General features: G+C 32.1%; 1 long non-coding RNA gene across 1 annotated transcript; it reads right to left on the minus strand.

Annotated features, from left to right (window-relative positions):
* Positions 1-1,532: 1,532 nt before the first annotated feature.
* LOC134716193 (uncharacterized) lies at positions 1,533-5,873 on the minus strand. The gene is made up of 3 exons (XR_010106839.1): positions 5,204-5,873; positions 3,726-3,785; positions 1,533-1,886 (listed from the first exon to the last, which is right to left on the minus strand). It is a non-coding gene; the product is annotated as an uncharacterized LOC134716193 (long non-coding RNA).
* Positions 5,874-19,006: the final 13,133 nt, after the last annotated feature.

Consider the following 19,006-nt stretch of genomic DNA (forward strand, 5'->3'; position numbering starts at 1 on the left):
TATACCCCATGCAGAGGGAGAGTTGTCTCATTGGCACTCATACCACATCTTCTTATATCTATAGAATCACCATACCCTTAAATATTATTCTGAAGGGATAAATATAACCTGAAACATTATTACAAGCAAATATCAGCTTTTAGTCTTGTGTGGTCTGACCCAGCCAGGGTTTTAAACTCAAAACTCTTCTTCTCAAAAAACTGAAACAAGATTATTTCGAAAAAGCGGAACAAAATATTATTTTAATAATATTATTTTAATAATATTTAAAAGAAACATAAAAAAGTTCAAATAAATGTTATTTATTAAAATGAGAAATGATTTATGTAGCAATCACCTTATATAATACTGCTACTTAAGTCATAGGAATATGGCAATATTGAAAAAAATACACACTGCTTTCAAAAAAGTTCATACATTGTAGGGAAGAATCATAGGTGTTTAAATTGTTACAGAAATTTCAACTTTACAATCCTAATGAACTAGCAAACAGGGAAATGTTATTCTACTTGATAATAGTAAATAGTAAAACAAATAATACATTACACTTTTTTTTGTGACTACTAAACATACAAGTAAAACAATACTAGCATTCAATAAAATATACCATTCCTTCTAATACATTATGAAATACTAATTGACATTTCTTTTAAACTATTGCAAAAGAATTCACTTACTAAAATCCGGAGGAGCAATGTTCAATTTCATGGACAGGGTGTTAAATATTATTTTAAATATAAGAAAAAATTTACTTAGTCACAGGATTCACCATAAAATTTAAAAACAAGTTAAATCTTCTTTTCTACAAAAAAAAACAAGAGTTGTCTCCTATTTTCATTAGCCTTGTCATGACAAACTGTTACCAAAAGTACCTACAAATATGAGAAAGTACTCATTAAACTAAAAATGAAGTCATAATTGGAAGGAAGGGGCGTTTAATGTCAGATAATATTGTGAATGGGAGCACTTTTGCAGATGATGACGACGTAAATATAATATGAAATCCAAATGTCAGACCAAACCACTTAATGCATTATCTAGACCTATGTTTACAAGCCGATCATATTTACAGAGCTCTTAATAATACTGGCATCTTACTATATTTACATCTTATATAGCATATCTAACAAAATATATATAAAAATTATATATAAAACTAATACATTCTAAATTATTGCAGGCCTCCCATGCAGTGAACAAAACTAGCTAAACAGGTGTATTCCCTCCCCTTAACCCTAAAACTCAGCCTGCTAGTTTCCATTCATCACAACTTATGCTCAGTTTGTTAAATTTAAAAACAAGTTAAATCTTCTATTTGCATTAGCCTTATCAGGAAATATCAAAATATCAAAAGTACCTACAAATATGGGAGATAACTCATTAAACTCTAGGAGTAGTTATCTGGAATAGTTGTGAATTGGAGGGGGAGTTGTCTCATTGTCACCTATTTCACATCTTCTTATATCTATATACCTATAATAGGATGGAAGATTGTAAGGGCAGGAGTAAAACAATGTGCTCCCCCCCCCCCCCCCCCCCCCAACTGAAGGGCATAAAAATAGAGTTAAACCAATGGCAGCTGATTGTTCTTACAAGTTACATCAAAGTCCTACATTAAACACCTAGTATACATGTACATGTATTAACTAAGACCATTTAGGGGGGAACTGTAGGCCTATGAAATTCGTTTGTAATCAACGTATCTTGTTTAAAAGAATAAATCTTTACAACTGGCTCTCCCCCTCTTTCTATCTCTCTCTCTTATAACATAATTGTATTACTTTACTACATATTGTTTTTGGTCAATAAGTGTTTCGAAGTTCCTCAGATCAACACAATTAATTCTTCTGCTTCAGTTGATTTCTAAATTAACTAGCACGCTTGGTCTACAAACAGAAAATAAAATATATTTATAAAAATTTCATTCAAAACAAACTAAAATTCACAAAATAATATATATAATGTTGAATATGTCAGAAAATATTTACATTTTATCCATATATGGGGTAACCAGGACACAGAGGCTAAAGAAATTCTTCATATAAAATAGTTAAGAATTGTATTAAATCTTATGGCATCAAGTATGATTTACCATTGTACTTACATTTTACTTCAGATATTTTTAAATAAACATGTCAATTTTTTCAGGCACCATGGATTAAAAATTTGTAAGGGTTCCGCGGAACCCAGTGTCTCGCCTATTTTTGCTGTAAATCGCAGGCTCAACAACAATGACGAAAAAAATCAATAAAAATATTCCTCTTACCGTTACTATTTTATGATTGTAAGAAAAGTCCATTTAAAAGTAAATTACAGAAAAAACGGAGTAATCTTTTTTAAAAACTTTACTTCTGGATACAATCTTATGTCTAAGTTTGGTACAAACCCAGGATAGTTTAAGAAAGTTATTAAAACTTTAACCAAAGAGTGAATGTAATGGTTCCCCGCAGAAAAACTAAGTCCATTTAAAAGTAAAATATGGAAAAAATGGATTTATTTATTTACAAAATTTACTTCTGGATACTATCTTATGATCATAAACCAGCTTCTGTCCAAGTTTGGTACAAACCCAGGATAGTTTAAGAAAGTTATTAAAATTCTAAAAAATTTAACCACAGAGTGAATGTAATGTTTTCCCGCAGAAAAAACTAGGTCCATTTATAAGTAAAATACGGAAAAAATGGAATTTTATTTTTACAAAATTTACTTCTGGATACTATCTTATGATCATAAACAAGCTTCTGTCCAAATTTGGTACAAACCCAGGATAGTTTAAGAAAGTTATTAAAATTCTAAAAAATTTAACCACAGAGTGAATGTAATGTTTTCCCGCAGAAAAAACTAGGTCCATTTATAAGTAAAATACGGAAAAAATGGAATTTTATTTTTACAAAATTTACTTCTGGATACTATCTTATGATCATAAACAAGCTTCTGTCCAAATTTGGTACAAACCCAGGATAGTTTGAGAAAGTTATTAAAATTCTAAAAACTTTAACCACAGAGTGAATGTTTTGTTTCCCCGCAGAAAAAACTAAGTCCATTTATAGTAAAATACGGAAAAAATAGAATTTTATTTTTACAAAATTTACTTCTGGATACTATCTAATGATCATAAACAAGCTTCTGTCAAAGTTTGGTAGAAATCCAGTATAGTTTAAGAAAGTTATTAAAATTTCAAAAACTTTAACCACAGACTGAATATTTGTTGACGCCGCCGCCGCCGACGGAATGTAGGATCGCTTAGTCTCGCTTTTTCGACTAAAGTCGAAGGCTCGACAAAAATGTTCATTTAACCAAATATTTGATGGATAAGGACAATATGCCTTCAAAATAGTTTAACCCTGCCACATTCTGTATGTGCCTGTAATTCATCGGTTAATGTTTGTTGCTGTGTTACATATTTGTTTTGTTCATTATTTAGGCAGTTTGTTTTCTTAATTGATTTTTTTTTACAATTTTCACTTTTTGGCCCATTTATAGCTGACTATGTGGTATGGGCTAATTTTCACTCATTTTTGAAGGCAGAATAGTGACCTATAGCTGTTAATTAATATGTCATTTGGTTTCTTGTGGAGAGTTTTCAAATTGCAATCATACCACATCTTCATATTTTATATCTGTAATTAGGTATTGTATTATTATAGAAGCAATAAACTAGAACTGTTCATTATCTTTAATGTTACCTTGAAACAAGGATTTAATGTAACCGTCAACATACATACCTTAAAGTTGGTATTATTTTACATTCAGGTCCTACTCTCTTTTCAAAATATGCTGAATAACTGAAAAAAAAATTGAATCCATAACTGTGATAGTTTTTAAACTTATTGTAGGCCGCATGTTGACCAATAGTTGTTAACTTTTCTTTTAGTCTCTGGTGGAGTCAGTTGTCTCATTGACAATTATACCACATCTTATTTCAATATCTATACATGTATATGGAATTTAGTCAATTAAACAACAGCTTATCATTACCAGTTAATACAGATAAATTAGATACAATATTCCTTAAGTGACATATAGTTCCAATGGGCCAAGTGTAAATATCAAATTTCTATGTATATACATTGGCAGATCAATGGGTGTGGGGATCCAGGTGATGGAACCCCTCCTTTTTTTGTCCAATCAATGCATTTGAATGGGGACATAACAGCTGGAACTCTCCTTTATCCTGGGTTGGGAACCCCCCTTTTTAAAATGGATGGATCTGCCATTGATATACATGTAGATTTATGTTATGATACACATGTTACTATAATAAATAATAACTTATTACTAATTACTAATACATGTACATAACATTTTATCTAATAAATAAACTGTAAATTCAGAAATTATCGCGTGCATTTATTATTGCGATTTTGTCAATTTCAACTTAAATGCGATTTTAATTTTAAGGATTTGGGGAAAAGGATTTTTATTCAGTTAAAATATTACAAAATGCGAGTTTTAATTATTGCGTTTACAACTCTGTCGCATTATTCGCAATAATAAAAACCTCGCAATAATTTCTGAATTTACAGTACATGTATATTATCATGGCATTATAATACTTCTTAATATTCTAGGCTAATTCTCATGAATTTTTATAGTTTATATTTTTAGTTTATGTATGATTTTTTTTCAGCCTATGAATTCTTATTTGTAATACATATTTTGGTCATAAGTGTTAATTGTGACCTGTGGAGCAGGAACTGTGTACCCTTCCTATTCTTTCAAGAGCACCATTGTTAAAATTCTCCATTTTGTTAGGTTGATATTTACTCAATCTAGTTTTCTGGTTAGGGTCAGATTGCTCCCTTAAAAATTTATCCCTTTTCTAAACTAAAACAGAATATCAATGAGTATTTTTGGTGCTCCATGTTAATTACTGTAAACCAACTTGTTTTCGTGAGCGATTTATTTTCGTAACTTTCGCAAGTAGAAAAATAAATCGAATATAAATCGTCGCGAATATGTCAATCTTTGATCTTTTCTTAATAAACTTCATCAAGTAAATCAGATAATCACGAAATTAAATAGCCGCAAAGTGGTAAAGAAAGGGTAAATCGCAAAATAAAGTATCCGCGAAAATAAATTGGTTTACAGTACCTTGTGGACTTATGTAATACTATATCCAGACGTGAATTTATACATCAAAATCATAAATACTTAAATAAAATGGCTAGACATCTACTACATGTACTTTATGCATATTTACCTTGTCTTTCGAATGTCAAAGATGCAGATCTGGTAGTGATGTTCCTCATCTGGGAGATTAATCAGTATATAATCATTCTTTACATGGACAGGATCTTGGCATAACTCTCAATCCCAAACCTGGAGAACCAGAGAATCTTTACTCAAGCTTTATTTCCTTTAGATCAATTGCTGATGAGTCAAATACACATTACCAAAAATTTTATATCAAGAGTTTTCTTCTCCTTCTTTCACGGCTGACGACCATCATTCAGTCAGCTATTTAACCCATAACTGGGGCAAGGTTGATGAGTGCTAGTAATGTCCGCATGTCGATCGGCCTACACACTTCATCTCTAGGGTCCTTGCTACTCCGAGATCCTCTACAGTCAAGCCTAGGACACTAGATCCTAGTTACCATGTGCTGTCACGGGGAGGCACTGTAGAAGTCTTGTTTGTGTAGAGGCTATGTACTGGAAGGAAAGACTTACGCACTCAGCTTTCTTTTCACCTATGAATATAAGCTATCCAGCGGCAGTGTAAGAGTCTTTGACTCCCAACCACACTAGACGCATACACAAACCTGTGGCAACACCACCAGCACACAAAAAAAAAGGGGGTCATTATTTCAAAATTAGAAATAAGAAGGTTATTTATTAAAATTTAGAAAAAGAAATGGCTTTTTATTAAAATTTAATAAAAACGAAGGTTTATTTATTTATAATTTAAAAAAAGAAAGGATCATTTATTTAAATTTTGAAAAAGGAAGGTTTATTTATTCAAATTTAGAAAAAGGAACGGTTATTTATATTTAAATTTCATAAAAGAAAGTGTTGTTTATTTAAATTCAGAAAAGAAAGTGTTATTTATTTAAAACCCAAAAGAAAGTGTTATTTATTTAAATTCAGAAAAAGGAAGTGTAAATTATTTTGAAATTTATAATGCATTTCATCCAAAAGTATAGGGTTATTTGTACTTCACAAACTTCAAAGCAACTAAACTGTATTAGAACAGTGTGAAATTACAACACCAACACATTACTTACTTCCCCTCCTTACCCAGCAACTTCTTCATCTCTATAACACTGGACCAAACCCTTAAAAACAAGTCCCTGGATTCCCTTGGGGTAACCCTCCCCGAACCCAAACCCTTTAAAAAAAAGTCCCTGGACTCCCATGGGGTAACCCTCCCTAATCCCTTAAATCAAGTCCCTGGATTCCCATGGGGTAACCCTCCCTAATCCCTTAAATCAAGTCCCTGGACTCCCATGGGGTAACCCTTCCCGACCCCATCCCTTAAAAACAAGCCCCTTGGGTAACCCTCCCCTAACCCGATCCTTTAAAAACAAGATCCTGGACTCCAATGGGGTAATACTCCCCGACTCTAAATCCCATAAAAATAAGTCCCTGGACTCTCATGGGGTAACCCTCCCTGACCCCCAAGCCCTTAACAAGTCCCTGGACCCCATGGGATAACCCCCTCAACCCCCATGCCATTAAAGTCCCTGGACATGTTTTGGGTTAACAATCCCCTACCCCTTAAATGCAAGTGCCTGGAGTCTCACTATCCCTTTCATCAGACCCCTAGGCTTCTCCTCAAGACCTCTGAGCTCTTAAATTCCAGTTCCTGGACGTTGGCTCATTCCACCCAACCTGCTCCAAAGCTCAGTCCCAGGTCAACTATATATAAAGCTGTTGCTATGTGGGGAGAAAGGATAATTAAAGAAAATGAAGCAGAAAACATCAGCAAGCCAGTATAAACTTTACCTTTTATTCTATACATACAGTGTTAATGGTTGTGGGTATTGTGATTGGGTATCGTGATTGGGTATTGTGATTGGGTATAGTGATTGGGTATAGTGATGGGGTATGGTGATTGGGTATTGTGATGGGGTATGGTGATTGGGTATTGTGATGGGGTATAGTGATTGGGTATGGTAATTGGGTTTCATGTCTAGTTTATAGGTAATGTTCTAATGACTTGCTAGTGTTCAATTTTTAAAATTTTTAGGAAAAAGTAATGTATTCATGTTGCAATCAGACACTATAATAATGCACTATTGTAAATTCAAGTTGTTGAAGGTCCAAATCTCAATGAAACACTGAAAATTACAATTTTCAAACTAATTTAGTTATTGTGAGCTAAATTTTGATATCTAAATTTAGGAAATGGAATGGTTATTTATTCAAATTTGGAAAAATGAAACAGTTATTTATTTTAATTCAGAAAAAGATAATTACTTAGACTTGTGATTTTTAAAAAGCATTTTTACTCTTTATTAAAAATTGCACGGATATATTTTAATGCTTCTTTAATAAATTTTAGTGATTTGTTTGACATTTGATAAAAAAAATAGTTAAAAATTGCCAAATTTTGTTTTTATCATTAAAACAAATAGATTTTGGTGATTTTAAAATAAATTTAACAAATTTTGTTGTTTTTATTCAAAATATTTAAATGGAAAATTCCCACGAAAATAATGTATCCATTACTTCCAGCCCGACATAATTCAATTCCGCCTTTCCATGAAGATAATGTATCCATTACTTCAGCACGATATATTTCAATTCCGCCTTCCCATGAAGATAATGTATCCATTACTTCAGCACGATATATTTCAATTCCGCCTTCCCATGAAGATAATGTATCCATTACTTCAGCACGATATATTTCAATTCCGCCTTCCCATGAAGATAATGTATCCATTACTTCAGCACGATATATTTCAATTCCGCCTTCCCATGAAGATAATGTATCCATTACTTCAGCACGATATATTTCAATTCCGCCTTCCCATGAAGATAATGTATCCATTACTTCAGCACGATATATTTCAATTCCGCCTTCCCATGAAGATAATGTATCCATTACTTCAGCACGATATATTTCAATTCCGCCTTCCCATGAAGATAATGTATCCATTACTTCAGCACGATATATTTCAATTCCGGCTTCCCATGAAGATAATGTATCCATTACTTCAGCACGATATATTTCAATTCCGCCTTCCCATGAAGATAATGTATCCATTACTTCAGCACGATATATTTCAATTCCGCCTTCCCATGAAGATAATGTATCCATTACTTCAGCACGATATATTTCAATTCCGCCTTCCCATGAAGATAATGTATCCATTACTTCAGCACGATATATTTCAATTCCGCCTTCCCATGAAGATAATGTATCCATTACTTCAGCACGATATATTTCAATTCCGCCTTCCCATGAAGATAATGTATCCATTACTTCAGCACGATATATTTCAATTCCGCCTTCCCATGAAGATTCCGCCTTCCCATGAAGATAATGTATCCATTACTTCAGCACGATATATTTCAATTCCGCCTTCCCATGAAGATAATGTATCCATTACTTCATCACGATATATTTCAATTCCGCCTTCCCATGAAGATAATGTATCCAATACTTCATCACGATATATTTCAATTCCGCCTTCCCATGAAGATAATGTATCCATTACTTCATCACGATATATTTCAATTCCGCCTTCCCATGAAGATAATGTATCCAATACTTCATCACGATATATTTCAATTCCGCCTTCCCATGAAGATAATGTATCCAATACTTCATCACGATATATTTCAATTCCGCCTTCCCATGAAGATAATGTATCCATTACTTCAGCACGATATATTTCAATTCCGCCTTCCCATGAAGATAATGTATCCATTACTTCATCACGATATATTTCAATTCCGCCTTCCCATGAAGATAATGTATCCAATACTTCATCACGATATATTTCAATTCCGCCTTCCCATGAAGATAATGTATCCATTACTTCATCACGATATATTTCAATTCCGCCTTCCCATGAAGATAATGTATCCAATACTTCATCACGATATATTTCAATTCCGCCTTCCCATGAAGATAATGTATCCAATACTTCATCACGATATATTTCAATTCCGCCTTCCCATGAAGATAATGTATCCATTACTTCATCACGATATATTTCAATTCCGCCTTCCCATGAAGATAATGTATCCAATACTTCATCACGATATATTTCAATTCCACCTTCCCGTGAAGATAATGTATCCATTACTTCAGCACGATATATTTCAATTCCGCCTTCCCATGAAGATAATGTATCCATTACTTCAGCACGATATATTTCAATTCCACCTTCCCGTGAAGATAATGTATCCATTACTTCAGCACGATATATTTCAATTCCGCCTTCCCATGAAGATAATGTATCCATTACTTCAGCACGATATATTTCAATTCCGCCTTCCCATGAAGATAATGTATCCATTACTTCATCACGATTTCATCAAAATCCTGAGATGTTCTGTGTTTCTCAACCACTTTCCAGTCTAACAGAATCATTCTGAAATTAAACTGAAGAAAGGATTAAAATACCTGAAAAAAACTAACTTATTATACATAGATATTATGTACAGTGGTTTTTTTTTGTTTTTTTTTTATATTTTTTTTTATAATTTTTTTTTTTTTTTTTTTTTTTTTTATAAAAATAGAATGTTTGTCACCACCAAATTATCAGAGACCATCTTTCCAACACATTACTTCAAATTAAAATTAAATATATTGCAGGTTACTTTTGATATTGATTAACAAACATGAAATAATTAAAACAAATTTTATGTTATTTTTTATCACAAATCTGCAATGCTTTGTGTTTGTATCAGTCCCAATAAAACATCTCAATGAAATGTTACTTTAAGCTTTTAGGGAAAAAAATACTGACCAAAATATTAAAAAAGTATAGAGTTTTGAATAAAATACCAAGTAATGTGAGGAAACCAATCGTATGCAGGAAAAGCTCAGTTGTAGTGACATTTATTCTCAGTATTACTAGTGACAGATAAGTACTGAAACTTGTACTAACAAGAGATCTAAACACCTCTACAACTATAACATCACTGGACAATTGTAAGTTCTAAAATAAAACAAGTATGGACGTCATGCAGTCAGATAAAGCAGAGGTATCTTAACTGCGCCAACTGTAGGGAATTTTTTTTTTCCAGTGTATATGTCATTATGTTTTACCTCACAGGTAACTGTCAACTCAAAGAACTTTTTATTTTGGTGACTGTCATATTTCTTTGCTTGTGTGATTTTTTTTGTGTGTGATTTTTTTGTGTGTGAATTTCTTGTGTGTGAATTTTTAGTGTGTGAATTTTTAGTGTGTGAATTTTTAAGTCAGTTGTGTTGTATGTTTACACAATTTTGGCTCCTCCTCGTAATTATTAAAATGTTAACCAATTTTGTCAATAAAAAGAAACAAGTAAGGCAAATACCACTGGTTTTCAATTTGTTCAGGTAAAATTGTCATAATTTGACTTAACCAGGTTTTATAGATTCCCTTTGTTGAATTTACCATGAAGTCTATGTAAAAAATATGGCACTATGGGATGATTTTTAAGGTCATATTCAAAGAGACCCTCAAGGTTGATCAAGGATGTTAAGGTCAGAGTCATGCCCTTCAGAACGATGTTCATAATATAGCATCTATACTAAAATAAAAACCTATAAATGGTCTGAAGAAAAAGTTATGAAAATTTAAAAACAAAAATATGAAAGCTAAAGACAAAACTAAAATTGAATAAATTCATTAATATTGACTTTAATTTAAAATCTACTGGAACATACATTTATTCTGACTCTAAATTTGACATTAACCAATTTTTCTTTAAATAGTAAATTTTTCCTAGCTCAGAAATACCAAACTGTTCTGAAAATTACTAGAATTATATAAACATTCCTAAATAACTTCCCTCCACAGACCAGTACATAATACCCTTAAGATATCTGTCTCTCTGCTCTCTATTATTATCTTTTTCATTCATTCATTTATTCATTCACACATCTTCCAGACAACCTATTTAGGAAGTATCATGTTAGTGTAATCCCACCCAGGTTAGTTCTTGATACTTTGTGAATAAAATGGTTTAATATTGATGTACTAGACATGGAGGGTTGATTAAACAAGAATTTTTATTACCAGGTTTCCATGTGTAAGGTGCACAAAGAGCTAATTATGAAAGGTGTTATTTTATATTACATTTTACAAAATAGTTTAGAAAAAATCCAAATAAAAATAAGTCATGATTACCAAAAAGAAAAAGATACTGTAAGATGGCAACGATATCTGGGAGACCATAAACATCTGACCGTGGGAATTTTAGATTTTTCTGATCTCAATGATTTACTGATTCATTTCAGTTGTACATTGTCTCTACATCTTCTATATAGATTTCCCATAAAACACTGATCTCGTCTTGCTGATTTTTCTCTCTCTATAATATAGTTTTTATTCTATCTCTTTTTAATATAGTTTCAATAGTTTTTATTCTATCTCTCTATAAATTATAGGTTTTTTCTATCTCTCTATAATATAGTTTTTATTCTATATCTCTATAATATAGTTTTTATTCTATCTATCTATAATATAGTTTTTATTCTATATCACTATAATATAGTTTTTATTCTATATCTCTATAATATAGTTTTTATTCTATATCTCTATAATATAGTTTTTATTCTATATCTCTATAATATAGTTTTTATTCTATATCTCTATAATATAGTTTTTATTCTAGATCTCTATGATATAGTTTTTATTCTATCTATTTATAATTCATCTGTATCTATAAATAGTATGTGTCCAAGATATGATAAGAAAAAAGGTCATTAAAAGGGAAACACCAAAAAATGTTGACTGACAAGGTTTTGAGGATCTGTACCAAATTTCTCCTGTGTTTTTTTCAAAGTCTGATCCATATCAAATTTGTAGGTGTGCGTTACTGATAAAGTCTGGTGTGATGATTTCAACGATGATGAAATATGATAAAGTTTTACCTTGGGTGAAATCCTGAATTCTCACCTAAATCACTTAGTGTTTTTGAATGTTTTTGCTGTACAAAATGAATACTCTATTTCTATGATTACTGTACATATGAAGGTCTCTGATATCCTAATGATGATAACATACTACAACAACATTATACATCTACCTTTGGTAACATACAATGTCTGACTTAACTAAAATATGTATAAAACAATCATGCTTTTATTTACACATATATACATATATATACAAAGAAAGTAAGGGTAGAGTACTTGGGTAAAGGGGGACTCAGGGAGTAAGACTAAGGGCAGGTTTACTTCTATCTTTTTATAGTTTTCATTTTTGCCAGAGAATTCCTAACCTGTTGAGACTATTAAAAGACCAAACCGTCAATGAAGTGTTCAAGATACAATCATCACTATAACATCAATCAACCAATCAATCAATACCATCAATCATTCATTTATTACTTGTCAGGTAATTAGGGGGCAACTGGCCAAAAGGGACAAAACTAACAAAAATACAAATTTGAACCTACTCTTCTCAACGACACACAATACTAAGCTGAAACATCCGACACCTCAAACTGTACCCTCTTAAAGTCCTCCAAAAACCATTCAGACTATGACTCTTCATGAAATGCCTCCTAAACCAAACTCTCCTCATAGCTGCTCTGCCTTCCTCGTCCCAAATCACAACTCTATCCTGCTCATCAGTAAAGACCTCGTCATCCTCTAGAGACAGCTCCTTCACATCACTTGCACATTCTTCTAAATCCAAAGGACCACAGCAAGGTAAAACCCTGGAGATTACATACTGCATCTGCAGATTTCGACCCTCACTTTCTAAGTTTGCGCCGAACATCTGCAGAGTCTCATCATCACTCTCCAACCTGTGTCTTACCTCACCACAATCCTCAGATATGGCCTCCAAATCTTCTGAAACCTGAAGAACTTTCCTCTCTAAATCTTCCCAAAACTGATCAGCCTGCTGCTGCTCCTGTTCCCAGGTTGAGAAAAGGTCAGCATCATCTGTGTCGAAAACCAACTCATGTTCCTCTACCTCCTCAAACACCGCTGTATCATTTTCAACAGTGTCATCCAAAGTAGAAATGACTTCTACCTCAAATGGCATTGCTGAAAACAATGCAACACGGGGTGCTTCCACCAAACACTGCTCCGGGACAGCAGCCCTTGGTAGCTCAGGAGACTCTACCACAGGGGAAGGAACACGCTCTAAACACCACAAACCTTGAACCTGGGGTGACGTCTCCGACTCAAAACATGATCTTACCGAAGGACCATACGGACACAGACCTACTAAGTTGACGAACTCTCTCACCATACACAGTATACCATTCATTTTCTTGCTTTTTTTGTCGTTTTGTCTGAAAATACAGAAGAGTTAAATGATCTTAGTTATGTTTGTTAATTAATAGACAACAATAAGTTACAATCAAATGCTTTGCTGAGCCCAGCCCCATATGACCGCAGAAGTCAAACCTTGAATATTTGGTGCAAGTTTGGATAAAACATTCAAATTTGACTCACCTTCTGAATTTGGATTGTGATCAAATTTTTGACATTTAGTGTAATGTTTCGGACTAAAAAATAAATGTGGTGAATTTATCTAGCAAAATTCCCTTTTTATAAATGTTTAAAACCAACAAAATTCATAGCTACAACAAATAACACAAAATGGTAAAAACTGACCAATATTACCTCATTTATATCAGATAACTCCCCTGCACTGAGTAATGAGGATGACAACTTTCAATTCCAAAATTGAGCATGCACATTATTCAATTAAACAAGTGAAACTCACTCAGCTGTATTTATGATTTCGAGAGTTATTGGTAATAAGGCAGCAACCATTTGATTTTCTGGGGGGGAAGGGGGGGGGGGGGGGGGCTATGTTTTTTTTTTGTTTCCAGTTTTTGGAGAAAAAAATAATTTGTTTTTGATCCTGAGAAAAAAAAAATTGTTTGTTTCACCCTCAGCTGCCACTATATGTAATGCTAACATTGAAAGAAAAAAATTGTTTTCGACTGGTGGCCAAAAAAATAGAATGTTCTTTGCCGAAGGCAAAAAAAAAAGTTTGTCGAGAAAAAAAAACCATAGCCCCCCTCCCGAAAATCAGATGGTTGTTGCCTAAGGTATACCAAATAACATGTTTTTTTCCAGTGTAAAATTTAGTGATTTTTAATGAATAAAGTAAACAAAATATTTTGGCGGTTTATTACTTTGGTGAATTCAAAACTTGTATCAATACTTATGCATTTACATTTTGTTCTATCTGCATAAATGAGCGAAAAAATAAGCCGCTATACAGTATTATGTTCAGCAGAATTTTTCCATAAATTGCTTCCAACCTTTGAAGTAAGACATCTAAATGTTTTGTTGACAGTTGTTTGATTTAGATGGAAGCTAAAACCATGGCAAGTCTTCACAATACTTTTTCAGATTAATTTATTATTGACAATGAAATTCTAGTAAGCAATTGCAAACATGTTTCAACTGAAGTAAACATCCACTTGTATTTTTGTCCATCTGATGATTTAAGCCTTTTTCAACTTATTTTTTTAGTTCGTTCTTATGTTGTACTGTTATACCACTGTCCCAGGTTAGAGGGAGGGTTGGGATCCTGCTAACATGTTTTAAATTAACCAGCCACATTATTAATGTGCCTGTCCCAAGTCAGGAGCCTGTAATTCAGTGGTTGTTGTTTGTTTATGTGTTACATAAAATTGAGAAAGAAAATGGTGAATATGTCAAAGCGACAACCACCCGACCATAGAGCAGACAACAGCCGAAGGCAACCAATGGGTCTTCAATGTAGCGAGAATTTCCGCACCCGTAGGTGTCCTTCAGCTGGCCCCTAAAAATATGCATAATAGTTCAGTGATTATGGATGTCATACTAAACTCAGAATTATACACAAGAAACTAAAACATATTTGTTTTTCGTTCATTTTTTTTACATAAATAAGGCCGTTAGTTTTCTCATTGAATTGTTTTGCATTGTCTTATCAGGGCCTTTTATAGCTGACTATGCAGTATGGGCTTTGCTCATTGTTGAAGGCCGTACGGTGACCTATAGTTGTTAATGTCTGTCATTTTAGTCTTTTGTGGATAGTTGTCTCATTGGCAATCATACCACATCTTCTTTTTTATATTGTCTTCTAAAAGTGATGAATTATATTTATATTATCAGTAAATAGACATCCCTTAGGAGTCAATTGCATGGCATTTTGGGTGATTTGACTTTTTGTAGGTGTTTCTTTGAAAAACATTCTTGCTGTTTACAGTATATTTCTATTTTTAATAATATTCAAAATAACCACAAATTTTCCTTAAAATTACCAATTCAGGGTCATCAACCCAACAACGAATTGTCTGATTCAGCTGATAATTTTAGGGTGGATCAATCTCAACCTGATCAAAATTTTTACCTGAGCATCAGATTTGCTCTTAATGCTTTAGTTTCCAAGTTAAAGTCAAAGCCTGCATTGTCCCTATATTCTTTTTAAGGCATGTCTGCCATCTTTGTTTGCAGGCAGGATCATCAGACAAATTTTAAAACTAAATACATGTACCTCAATTATGCTCAAAAATTTCATCTAGGATCAAGTGAGTATATCTACTATTAAAGATTAAGAAATTTCTAAATCTAGACTGCAAATTTTTTTTCTATTATACTTAAAATAGGGACGACATCAAAAGATCAATGTAGGATAACAAACTGAAATCAAATAGTTTGGGGGTGGGGTGGGGGCGTTAACTGCTGCAAGTTTGGTTATCCAACATTGATTTTTACATTTATCAATATTGGTCCCTTATATCTTGTATATTGTTGTATAGTTTGGAGTTGCAGCTGTGAGGGTTTAAATAGGATATTTTAAAATTACAAAAGAAAGCTGGTAGATTAATACCAGACACAGACACTTCTCCTTACAAGCCCTTATTAATACCAGACACAGACACTTTTCCTTACAAGCCCTTATTCAAACACTAGATAAAACTAGGCTTTTATATGCACTGATTGTTAAAGTGCATTATTTACGGTTCCTATTTTTGGCCACTGATACAACTAACCAAGGGTCTACGGCCAGGTAAGATCCTCACAAACCATGTAAAACATAAATGGTCAAGTTTTTTCAATTGAAAGAAGGCATTTGTTAACTCAGAGAACTAAATAGTTCATGAATAGGATCTACAAAACATTCATTCTATTAAAGGTTTTAAGAATAAAACTGAAAACTAATTTGTTCAAACATGCTTTTTCATAATTCTTAAAATATTTCTTTCTAATGGTAATTTTTGAATTTATATTTAAACATTTTTGATTAGTACAGTTTATTGTATCCTTCATTCTGCCAGACCCATTTTATATACATTTTATTTTGTTATGGATTTAATTTTTTGTTTCACTTTTTTTAATAGTTACAAAGTGTGTGTAAGTGATCCTGTTTTAATAAAAAAGAATTCTTGAATTTTAATGTAACAGAGTGACACAACTTTGTTTGAATTACATCTTTGATGTTTTTCATGACTAAAATGTTCAGAATACTTAGTAAAGATACCAGTATACTACCATTTTGGATTGTAAAATAGCAGTTCACCACTGGCTGATCCAGAGGGTGTCCAGGGGTTGGAACCCCTTTTATTAAGCGACCAATGCATAAGAACGGGAAAATATGGTTGGAACCCACTCCCCTCCACTTGTGAAAATGGCTGGATCTGCACATGAGTTCACTTTAGGTCTAGTTCTTTGCTTAAATCTGTCAATTTTTAGATAAATTTATGGATTCAACTGTGTATCTGAATAAAGTAAAACAAGTGATTTATTCTGATTTATGCAAGAAACAAATAAATAAGTTCGTTCAAATTCAAATTGTTAACTTAGTAATTGAAGGGTAGATAACTCAAAAGGTAATTTTTATTAAAAAGAAATGAAAGAGAATTTCTCATATTTTTTTGTAGCAAGAAAACACTTATTTACCATTTTTTTTTTATTTTCCTTAAAGCAAATTTGAAATAAAAAAATTTGTAAGGGTTCCGCGGAACCCAGTGTCTCGCCTACTTTTGTTTGCTGTAAATCGCAGGCTCAACAAAAATGAGGAAAAAAACAATAAAAATATTCCTCTTGATATTATCTTATGATTGTAAGAAGCTTCTGTCCAAGTTTGGTAAAAATCTAGGATAGTTAATGAATCTAATAAATGTTTTGAAAACTTTAACTGCAGACTGTATGTAATGATATAAACTGGAAGAAAATCTAAAATAAAAGTAAAATACAGAAAAAATGGAGTTATCTTTTTACAAAATTTACTTCTGGATACTATCTTATGATCATAATCAAGCTTCTGTCCAAGTTTGGTGCAAACCCAGGATAGTTTAAGAAAGTTATTAAAATTCTAAAAACTTTAACCACAGAGTGAATGTAATGTTTCCCAGCAGAAAAACTAAGTCCATTTAAAAGTAAAATACGGAAAAAATGGAATTCTATTTTTACAAAATTTACTTCCAGATACTATCTTATGATCATAAACAAGCTTCTGTCCAAGTTTGGTAGAAATCCAGTGTAGTTTATGAAAGTTATTAAAATTTCAAAAACTTTAACCACAGAGTGAATATTTGTTGACGCCGCCGACGACGACGGAAAGTAGGATCGCTTAGTCTCGCTTTTTCGACTTAAGTCGAAGGCTCGACAATAAAAATAGAAACAGTGAATTGATCAAAGTGACAACCTGACAATAGATCAGAAAACAACATTCAGTCATTACCTTAGGACCTTCTCATATTTTATTTCAAAATTCTATCTAAAATTTTTATTTTATTCACAAAAAAGTGTTTCTTTATAGGGGCACTAGCTGTCAAAATCATGGTCACCAATTGGACTCAAATTCTCATATTTGATTTATAACTATGTAAAACATTTATCCAAACTATCAAAAGTCTAAAATAAACAGTTTACAGAGCATGGGGTAGATAATATATAGGTTCGTTATGTGTGTATTTTAGTCCAGACGCCATCTAATTAACTATCGATTTGACCTCAGATGACCATATAAGCGATGCAAACATTAATAAAGATATGAATAGATAAAACCAACACGTGCAATTGGATTTTTATAGGTCTGTTTGATTTTATTTTATAGATTAAAAATAGATGTTTCTCATTGTTTTTAACTGTATGAGAATGATTTTATGTGCATCAAATTAGTAATGATTTACCGTAGTTTCACTTTCATTGTTGACATTCTTTTTCTTTAAATATTCAGTACACGTACAATGCATGCGTTGTCAATCTCTAGCTAGGGGTTAAATTGAAGTTCACATGAATACGGATTGAAAGCGGTCGACTAATTCACTTGCATGTGAATGACTAATTATCAATGTTTCTCAACGTAATTTGACAAAATTGATCCTTTTTGGCTGCAAAAAGCAAATTGTTATTTTACCATTTCAATTTCATTATTAATTGAACAGAAAAAATCAAACTTTAATATATTTTTTATATATCTCGTAGCTAGTGTCCCTTTAACAATCTACGCAAATATAGGCAGTTTAAACCGATACTTTTCATTAAATATTTTTTAAATTTTTTAAAAAAATTGGCAAATCTATCTTCTGGCAATGTATCAGAAAATTCTATCTGAGTTAATATATACCAAAATTAACAATAAAAATGTTTTTTTCAATAACTTCCACAAAAAGAAATACTTAAAGAGGAACTCTAGATATTTGGTAAATGTCAAATGTGTAGAATTTCTTTTCTTTATAAGTGGTATTAAAATCAGGAATGCTTTGCCATATTATGTAAAAGGTGAATTCAAAAACATAATTTAACTTAACAACAATTTGCATTGATGCTTACAAAGCCATAATTTGTACTGATTTATAAATAGAGGGTATTCCAATTTAATTTTCATTATGTCAGAAATTCAAATTATTTTACAATGTTCATATTAATGCAT

This window comes from Mytilus trossulus, chromosome 4 (genome assembly GCF_036588685.1).
Source record: "Mytilus trossulus isolate FHL-02 chromosome 4, PNRI_Mtr1.1.1.hap1, whole genome shotgun sequence".
NCBI classification, from domain to species: domain Eukaryota; kingdom Metazoa; phylum Mollusca; class Bivalvia; order Mytilida; family Mytilidae; genus Mytilus; species Mytilus trossulus.